The 9251-nt window shown below is 47.2% G+C and overlaps 1 long non-coding RNA gene across 1 annotated transcript; it reads right to left on the bottom strand.

Moving 5' to 3' along the window:
• Nucleotides 1–3657: 3657 nt before the first annotated feature.
• Nucleotides 3658–8443, bottom strand: LOC309451799. The gene is made up of 3 exons (XR_014186319.1): nt 8311–8443; nt 6429–6600; nt 3658–3788 (listed from the first exon to the last, which is right to left on the bottom strand). It is a non-coding gene; the product is annotated as an uncharacterized lncRNA (long non-coding RNA).
• Between the last annotated feature and the right edge of the window lie 808 nt (nt 8444–9251).

Below are 9251 nucleotides of genomic sequence, written 5' to 3'. Positions count from 1 at the left end.
CAGGGGAGGAGCTTCCATGGCATGTTGTGATCTCCTCCTTCCTCAGTCACCTGCAGTGATGGGAGCAGGTGAGGTAATGACACAGGACACATAGAAATGTGTACGTTCCCACAGCTAGAAATGGAACATGGGTGACCTTCTTGCTGAGACCTAGCAGGTTTTCAGGCAAATAGTATTTATGACTTGTCTGTGTAACACCACCAAGGCACAAAAAGCTTTTGAAAAGCCTCTGAGATGATCCTGGGTACAATCACACATGAATAACCTATTAAAACGTGAGTGTTTATTCCTTCAAGCAGACAGACAGTGACAACTTACCTCTGGGACAGCCCAAGGCTCATAACCAGGATCCAGCTGAGAAGCTCGATCAACTCTGCCAATGCCATGGCCTGGAGTCAAGCACAGATCAGAGAGGTTTCCAGGCTCACAGAGCAATACTCCTGCATTTTGGGTAAAAGAGGACATAAAGAAGAGAGAAAAAACAAAACAAAACACAGCACAACATATTTAGGACAACAATGACCATACATTGTAGAGAAATAGCCCTATTTAGGGAGAGAACTGGAAAAATGACTAAATATTCCAAATATTTGGGGGCTAAATTGGCCAATACAGGCAAAAGATTCTGACTATTTGGGCAAAAAGTGGCCAAAAGAGGCAAAAACGTCCACATTTGGGAGCAAAATTGCCAGCAAAGGTGAGAACATCCCATATTTCGATCACAGCACCTCCATTAGGTGAAAATAATGGGCAAAAGTACCTGAGTATATTAGGTAAAAAGAGCCAGAAAAACCAAAGCACCACTAGATTTGGATCAAAACTGGCCAAAATGGGGTATAACATCCCTAGATTTGGGGTGAAACTGGACTAGAAAGTCAAACTATGCCCAGATTTGGGTAAAAAATGGCCAAAAGTGGCCCAAACACCCCCAGATTTGGGGTAGAAACTGGACTGCAAAGCCAAAGAACTCCCAGATCTAGGCAGAAATGACCCCAAAGGGCATGAATATGCCCAGATTTAGCTCAAAACTGGCCCAAAGGGCCAAAGCAATCCCAGCTTTGATTTGAAACAGGCCCAAAGGCTCAAAGCGTGCCCTGGGATGGGGCCGTGTGGCACGAGGCTGGGGGGCAGGGAGGGCCCCACAGGGACTCAGTGCTGGTTTCTGCCACTGTGCCACCACTCCCAGCCCCTGCTTGCCCAGAACTTGCCCCTGAAGCAGCCGCAGCCCCTCTCCCCTCCCTGCGGGGCGTCTGCCCCCTGCCCACACCCTGGTGCTGCCTGGCTCGCCCTGCCCGGCCCAGCCCGGCTGCTCTCCCGGCCCCGGCCCCAGCCCTGGCCCCACTGCTGCCCTGCTGAGCTGCTCGGGGCTGGTGCTGCCCCTGCCCGCCCACCTGCTCCCTGCGCCCGGCTGGAGCAGCCTGGGCGTCCCGGGCTGGCAGGGACACCAGGAGGAGGAGGAGGGTGAGGACCATGGCCCCACGCTCGCACCGTGATGCTGCTGCTGCCAAGACACAGCACAGCACGTCACCGTGGGGCTGTGACCTCATAGTCACATTGGAATCACCACATCTACACACTACTGCATGGCCTTGTGCTACACGAGCATGGAAGGAACAGAAGTGGAGAAGGGTGCACCTATTTGGGAGGCAGCGCTGCCTACGGGAGTGCACAGGCTCTCACTTCTTGCTTCCCAGAAATCAATCAATCAATCAATCAATCAATCAATACCAAAAGCTTCATATTAAGAGTAAATTAAAAAAAAAAGCCAACTTCAAGGGTCTTTCCTTGTAACTATTTTTGTCAGGCAGCTCTCTAGGAAGAAACTAGCTTTTCCTGCTAGTTTTACCACAGCTTCAATACCTTTAAAGCCACCACTTCTTCCCTCTGCTGCTCCAACACAGCCTCACAGCCCAGCAAACTCATAGTGCAGGCAGAAACCTTCACCATACAAAGAGGGAGAGTCAGGAATATGTTACTCTCAAAAGCAGACACTGTCAACTACTCTCACTCTTGCTTACCAAATTCAGACAGTGTTAGAAAACAACAACAAAGAAGCGAGATTCTTATTTTATGGACCCCATTATATCGACCATTCAACATCAAGTCCAACCAGAGTGTGAACCCCTGAATAAGAAATATCATCTTAAAATTTCTAGGAAAATTACGGGCTTTGAAGTGGCAAGACCATGAAATGTTCATAAAAGCACCGCCATGCAAGTCCACATCCCTGATCACAGACCACCTGCCCTGATACCTAAGGCAGTGATGTTCTCAGCTCATTCGCAGCCACTGACATCTGGAAAACAGCACAAAGTCTCATGTTCTTCAGTGCCAAACATGTAGTTTGGAACTGAAACAGGCAAGAAAACCATCTACAGTCAGTCTGGTTTCATTCGAGGCCATCAGGACAAGTTGAGTTCACATTCACCAGGAATCACAGCAGGTCCCACCCGTCCCTGCAGACCCCAACATCGCTCCTGTGCAGGGTCCCGAGGAGCAGTAAGCACAGAACAAGAAACCTCCCTTCCAAAGAAGCCCCACAGCCGCTCTTCCAACAAGCTGCATAAGCAGCAGCTGAGAACAACCTCTGCTGTAGCTGCACCCAGCTCTGCTGTCTGCAGAAGGAGACCAGCTCCTAAATGATCCCCAGCCCTTCAGACACAGATCTTCCCCAGGGCAGGGATGAGGAAACACCAGAGTGCACGGACACCTGGTCATTCAGTTGAAGCTGCTGGGGAGAAGGACAGAGGACTAGAGAGAGACAAAGCAGACAAGAGAGAAGACAGAGGAGCCCAGAGAGAAAGAAACACACAGGGAAAAGGATGGAGAGATGGAGAGATCAAGGCAAAAAGGGACAAGGAGCTGATGAGACAGGGAGGAAGAAACAGCAGGGCTGAGGAGCAGGACAGAGGGATGGGGATGGGGGAGGAGGAGAAGCAGGAAGGGGGTAGAGAAAGACAGGGAGGGGGATGTACAGATGGAGAGACAAAAAGAAAGACTGAGAAATAAAGCAAAGTTCGGATCAAAATGAAGAGACTGGAAAGGGGACACATGCAGCAATGAGCTGGAGGAAGAGGAATAGAGGGCTGAGGAGCAGGAAAGAGGAAGAGAAGACAAAGAAAAGGCAGAGCCAGCTGGACAGGGGAGATATAGTGAGAGGGGATGGGGCAGTAATCTGGACAGAGATGGAGAAAGAAGAACAGGGAAAGGGAAGACAGGCAGAAAGACAGAGAGGGAGCAGGAGAGAGAAAGAACAATAAGGGTTGGGGTCAGGATAGAGATTGGGAAAAAATCCTGGGGTGGGCAGCAAGATGGAGAGGGAGTAAAAAAGAAGAGGGGCAGGAACAGGCACAGGGAGCAGGACAGAGGGATACAGTGAGAAATGATGGGGCAGGGAGCAGGACAGAGCAACAGACAAGAATGACAACAAAGAGAAACCAGGGATGATGAGAACACAGAGGGGTGGAGACGGAGAGGGAGATATGAGAAACCCTGCACAGAGATTCAGAAGGGTGGAGGAATAGGGGAGGAAGCAGCAGAGGGACAGAGGGAGAAGAGATGAAGAGGAAGAAGGGCACAGCAGGAAAGAGGAGGGAGCAGGGAGGGACTGGGACACAAAACAGGGTGAAATGTCCCCAAGGGCCCAGGACTCACCGCACTTCCTGCTCTCTGCACTGCCAGGCAAGCTGTGGAGTTCAGGCACTTCTGTCTGTGAGAAATACAGTTGTGATTCGTGCTGAGATGTTTGATGTTTACAGATACAACCAAATGAGGCTCGGGCTCTGAACCTGAAAAAAAGAAAAGGTGGGTAAGTTCTATGTAAAAAGTTCTGAAACTTGCTTATGAGGTTATATTGATAGAGGGAGCTAACATTTTCAGGGTTAACCAACCACATAATAAGGGCCTACTAACGAACTAACACTTTAAGCCACATAATGAGTATCTAGTTTAGAACTGTATGTGACCAGTTGTGTTAAGAAAAACCAGAACCTCATCGAATGCCGAGATCAGAAGTTTTACAGCACCAGCTGTAACCTTGAGGAGACAAGACAGCCAAGAGTTACAGCAAAAGGGGGGCCAGTCTGATTTCGGTCGACTTGGCAGCTTGGGAGACCCATAGAGACCATAGTGACCCAGAGAGACCATAGAGCCCATAGTGACCCATAGAGACCACAGAGACCATATTGTCCCATAGAGACCCACAGAAACCATAGAGTCCCATAGAGATCTGTAGAGTCCCATAAAGACCCATAGAGACCATAGAGACCCCTCCTCAAAGCCACCAAGTGACACTGCGCAGGCGCAACAGGGGAGGGTCAAGGAGGAGTCTATGGAAATGGTTCTCTGAGACTCATTTTAATAAGAAGCGGGAAAGGTTATGAATATGTACAGGCATTCCTGGGGTCATTATGAATATGTAACACCTTACTGTATTTAAGCACACCTCTTATTGTTTAAAGGTGTGCGTGTTGGGCGGAGCGAATCCCTCGCGCACCCAGCGCTATTTTATTTATGCTCTAATGAACACGTGTTTAAGGAATACAATTAAGGAATTGGATTAAACATTGTTTATCCATAGAAAAAGCCTAAGTTATTTATTTCATTGCTTTACAACAAGTGATTGAATCTGCTATGGAAAAGCTCAACCACCTCCTGTATAGCAAAGGATAAAAGAAAGTATGGATTTTTGTTGCATCTAATCCATAATGCAAGTACCAATTAAAAATACATTTGCAGTGGGTTCCTTCAAATATTCACTGTGAAGGCAGTTCCTGGCACGATTATATTAGCGTTCTTACTATTTTACAGGAGAAACACAGGGCACGGCTGATTTTGCCCACGTGCAGCACAATGATCACACGAGTGCGGTGAACCGGGTGAAAGGCCCTAAAGAAGGAAAATCAGGCTCCGTGTGCAGAGCCAAAACAGAAATCCTTTTCAAACTATTGAATTTTTAAAAGCTGCAATGGGTATAAAGCGGAAAAAAGAGCAGTGAATGTGTATAATGACACAATTAGATGTTTTTTCAGTTCCATGATGTGCTCTTTTACTAAGAAGTGTCTGCTGGAGTGGATATCCTGGACACGAAGAGGCGGGTTCCTGGTGTTGTGCCCATGGTGATTCATCCACTGTGGCCGTGGGTGTCAGGCCTTGATACAACAGACACAAAACCTTGGGAGGGAGGTGAGCACAGTAAAACACTTAAAGATAATGAGGGAGCAGATTTGATTTAATCTTTATTTAAAAATACACATGGCTGCTGTCTTTTTTGCAGTTTAGCTAGGATGGGCTAGGATGGGCTTCAGTAACTCTATTAATTCTAATTACAATACATGACAAAAATTAGGGGGGAAAGCTTTATTTTTACAATGGTAAATACAGTCTAAATCGTAATTTGGGAAACAGATAAAGGGGTGTAGCAAATGAGGCACAGACTCTCTTTAAGATGTAGAGAGACATTTAATACAAACTCAGGTTTGCATTTGAAACATTGGGTACCTCTGTCCTTGATATAATGATCCTGTATCAATCCCTCTGTCCCTGACGGTTCATGTCCAATACAGTCTTTGCTGCTTGTGTTGTTCCACCAGCGCTTGTTCTCACGCTGTGACTCTTGCAGTTTCTCACACGCCTGATGTCACAACCCTGCCACATCTCCCCCTTCTTTGTTTAACAATTGCAGCCATAGCAGCGTGTAACTGCACAGCCATTGCACCATTAAAGCTTTTTTCAACCATTTGTTGTGCACAAGATAAGACCCATGGTACACAATCAATAAGTACCAGACTCCACATACAAACATCCTAAGCAGCGGGTTAAAGGGCCGTGTTTTGCAATTTTTGTGGCACCCATAACTGGTACAGAATCGCTACTTAATATTCCCTGCATAGTGTTTAACACAGAATAATGAGCTCCCAGTCAACTAAGAATTCTCATTCTCTGTTCTCCAAGTCAGGACCTATATTAATATATTACTGAGCTGTCAGTTTAAGACGGTGTAAAAACTCAGTGGGAGACTCCTCATGATCCTGTTTAATCTCAAAAGGTTTTGGCATATTTACAGCTTTAGGCACAGCGTGTCTAATCCCGTATAAAATGCACTGTCCATACCAATGCAGCCTGTCCCCCGATACAAGGATATCAGGATCCCACCCTGGACTGACCAAGGGACAATTCTGATCTCATGTTCTCTGTGTATTCTACACCAATATCTGTTCTTCAACAAACCTTTTACTGGTTTCCATTTCTTTCCCTGATTATCCTTTTTCAAAACAAATGGATCTGAAGGGGATAAAGACAAAGCATATGTAACATTATGTATTGTGTAATATGCATTTTGTAATAGGCAATATATGATTTAAAATATATATCTTACTATATATTACATGTAGCACATTACTGTACTACACATCTCAAAGTATACCCACCTAGACCTGTGCAGCATATTAATATTATTTACAGTGGCCGCCATTAATTACAGTATTCAATCAGATTCTCCCTGGTTGACTCCCTGTTGAACAGCAAACGATCCTTTTCCAATGTCAGAAAACACAGCCCGGGGGGGATTTCTTCTGAATCATCCTGTCGATTGTCCACTACCTACTTCACAATCACAATAACAGACAATTGGTGAACCGTAAGTACTGGACTATAAAATCACTCAAGACACAAGTAACAACAACAAACCACTAAAGACACGAACAATTATACAATTGCTAAGGCACAAACAGCAAAATCACTAACGGTACCTTTATCAAATTACTGTTCCCTCGTTTTTCTCTTTTATTTATTGTTTTCTCACTTTTCTCTTTAATTTTTTATTTCTTTCTTTTTTTAAGTTACCCAGTTTACCAAAATGCGCAGACGCGAATGCGCAGACCCAACGCGCTGGTGTCGCCCACGTCTCGCGCAGGCAGCTGCCAACCCAACCAGACAATGAAAGTGCCGTATCTCATTGATGGGGTTTTACCCGCGTCCCGAGCTGGTCCGAGGATCTGTGGTCCCTTCCAGGAATTCCCCGGTGCCGGCACAAGGTCCCAGAGATCCTGGGATCCACGGGAGGTCAGGCAGATTATCCCATCCTCATTGCCAGAAAACGATACCGAAAAGTCAGCAAACAGACTCTTTAACACTGTTTTGAAAGTGTTAAAAAGCAGGCACTTTTATTACAGCGCGCTGGGGGATCGCTCCTCTAATTGAGCGTGCATTCCACTTTCCTCTGGTTTTACATATCGTGGAACTCCTAAAACAGCAAAACACGTCAACCAATGTTACAGACGTCTCGTGCTCTTTCACCAGCGCGTGCAGCAGCAACGAGAAATCTGGAATGAGCGTCTACAGAAACACGTACGTATTTACCCAATTCAGAACAATGCGTTACATCCGCTGGCCGTACTTCATTGGCACGAATCCATCCTGGATTAACACCCTCTGTGGATGGCATGGGTGCCAACTGTTGCAAATCAGGGCAGGACAAAAGAACGCTCCTGGCCTGATCCACTGTAATTTGAAATTGTCGTTTTAACGCCTTTGCACTCTGGTGAAAGAATTTATGTGATAATATAGCTTGCTCCAAGGCTTTAGGCACAGTGAGCGGCACAGCTCGTGCATCGGCCCTCCTATTGCCTTCCGCAAGTGGTCCTGGAAGGGCCGTGCGAGAGCGGGTGTGCATTGCATAATAACCATGACGTCTATGATCTATTAGAAACCATAGCATTCTCAATTCAGCCATCAAAAGAGGATTATCCTCTTCCTTAAGAAAAGAAGCTTCCAGGCAGTTAAGTATGCCAGCTGCATAATATGAGCCAGTTACAACATTCAAAGGTTTGTTACAGAACACCTCAAAGCGATCCTAACAGCTGTCAGCTCAAGAACTTGTTTGACCATTGGTCTCTTTTTCTACCTTGTGTTTGCAGCACTGGGTATCTGAGTTTAGCCATGTAATTACAACTTTACGTGAGCAACCAGAGGCATCAGTAAATACAGTCTTGTCGCTTACTGGTCACTGCTGACAGCAGCATTTGCCGTACAATGGTAAATTACCAATTTCAGCCCACAGTTTATGCTGAGGTTAATGAACTGATATGTTCCCTGTGTATGTTGCCAATCCAATCTGGAAATTCACATCTTCAGTTAATTACCATTCCGAATTCTCCTTCATTGTAGGAAGAAATATACCTTCAGGTCTACCCCATACATAGCATATAAACATTCTCTGCCTTTAATTATTGGTTTTGCATACATTTCTTTTATTATCCAAACCGTCTTCATTGGTGTGTGAGCTAGAAAAACCCATACGGCCACAATCACCTTTCTCCCTCCTTGAGCTCTCCTGACCTGCGGTTCCACCACCGGTGTCTTCTTTCTTGATCCCTCTTGACTGGCAGGTGCGCTCCAATCCTCTTTATTCATCACTCTTCCTCACAGGTTCACCTCCTTCCTTGCTTTTCCTTTGCACGCTGCTCCATCTGAAGAGAAACACACGGAGGACTGAGCTACACCAGCCCACGGGCACTACAGTCAGACAGGGGCTGAGTCCGGGGCTGACACCTCCCCACACCCCACAGCGCGCCCGCCTTGCCTTGGCACCCACCCCTCGCACAGCCCCTCCCCTCAGCTCTGCCCTCCCTGCAGCACAGCTTCCGCACGTGTCCTGCTCAGGCTGGACCCCAATGTCACGGGTTAGAGATGTCACAGCTCAGTACAAATGCCCGCGGTCCTCACCTGCTCTCTGGTACGTGCGGAGGGTCCCGTCGCTGTGCCCCAGGGCACTGGCCTGCACGACCCTGCCCGGCAGCGGGAGCGTCTGGAGCTGCCGGCTGGTTCTCCAGCTTTAGGGTCCCCCGCAGCAGCCCGCTCTCCTCAGCTCTGCACACCCAGCCAGTTGCGCCGCCCAGGCAAAGTCAGCTTCACCCTCTGCCTACACCTCACCTGCAAACAGCCAACTCTTCAACTGACAAGCGTCCCAAAGCCACCGACAAACTCTCCAAACCTCAGCCTTTCGCTTTCAACTGCTGCCTCTAGTGCATCTCACAGACAAGCCTCCAAAATGCCCTCATCCTGCAATAATACTCCAGCACTGATCGCCTGCGGGAACAACCGCCACAATACCATGCAAACACCAACCAGTTCTGGCACGGAAATATCGCTTTCTCCTCAAGATTCCACCTACACCAACTGCTGACAAACACACGCTGTCCTCACCAAAGCCAAACGCTGCAACAGCCAGCGACAACTCAAATCTGCATGTG

Source organism: Streptopelia decaocto (assembly GCF_964273445.1).
Source record: "Streptopelia decaocto genome assembly, contig: HAP1_SCAFFOLD_113, whole genome shotgun sequence".
Taxonomy (NCBI): Eukaryota; Metazoa; Chordata; class Aves; order Columbiformes; family Columbidae; genus Streptopelia; species Streptopelia decaocto.
This window is presented reverse-complemented; position numbering and strand designations above follow the sequence as displayed.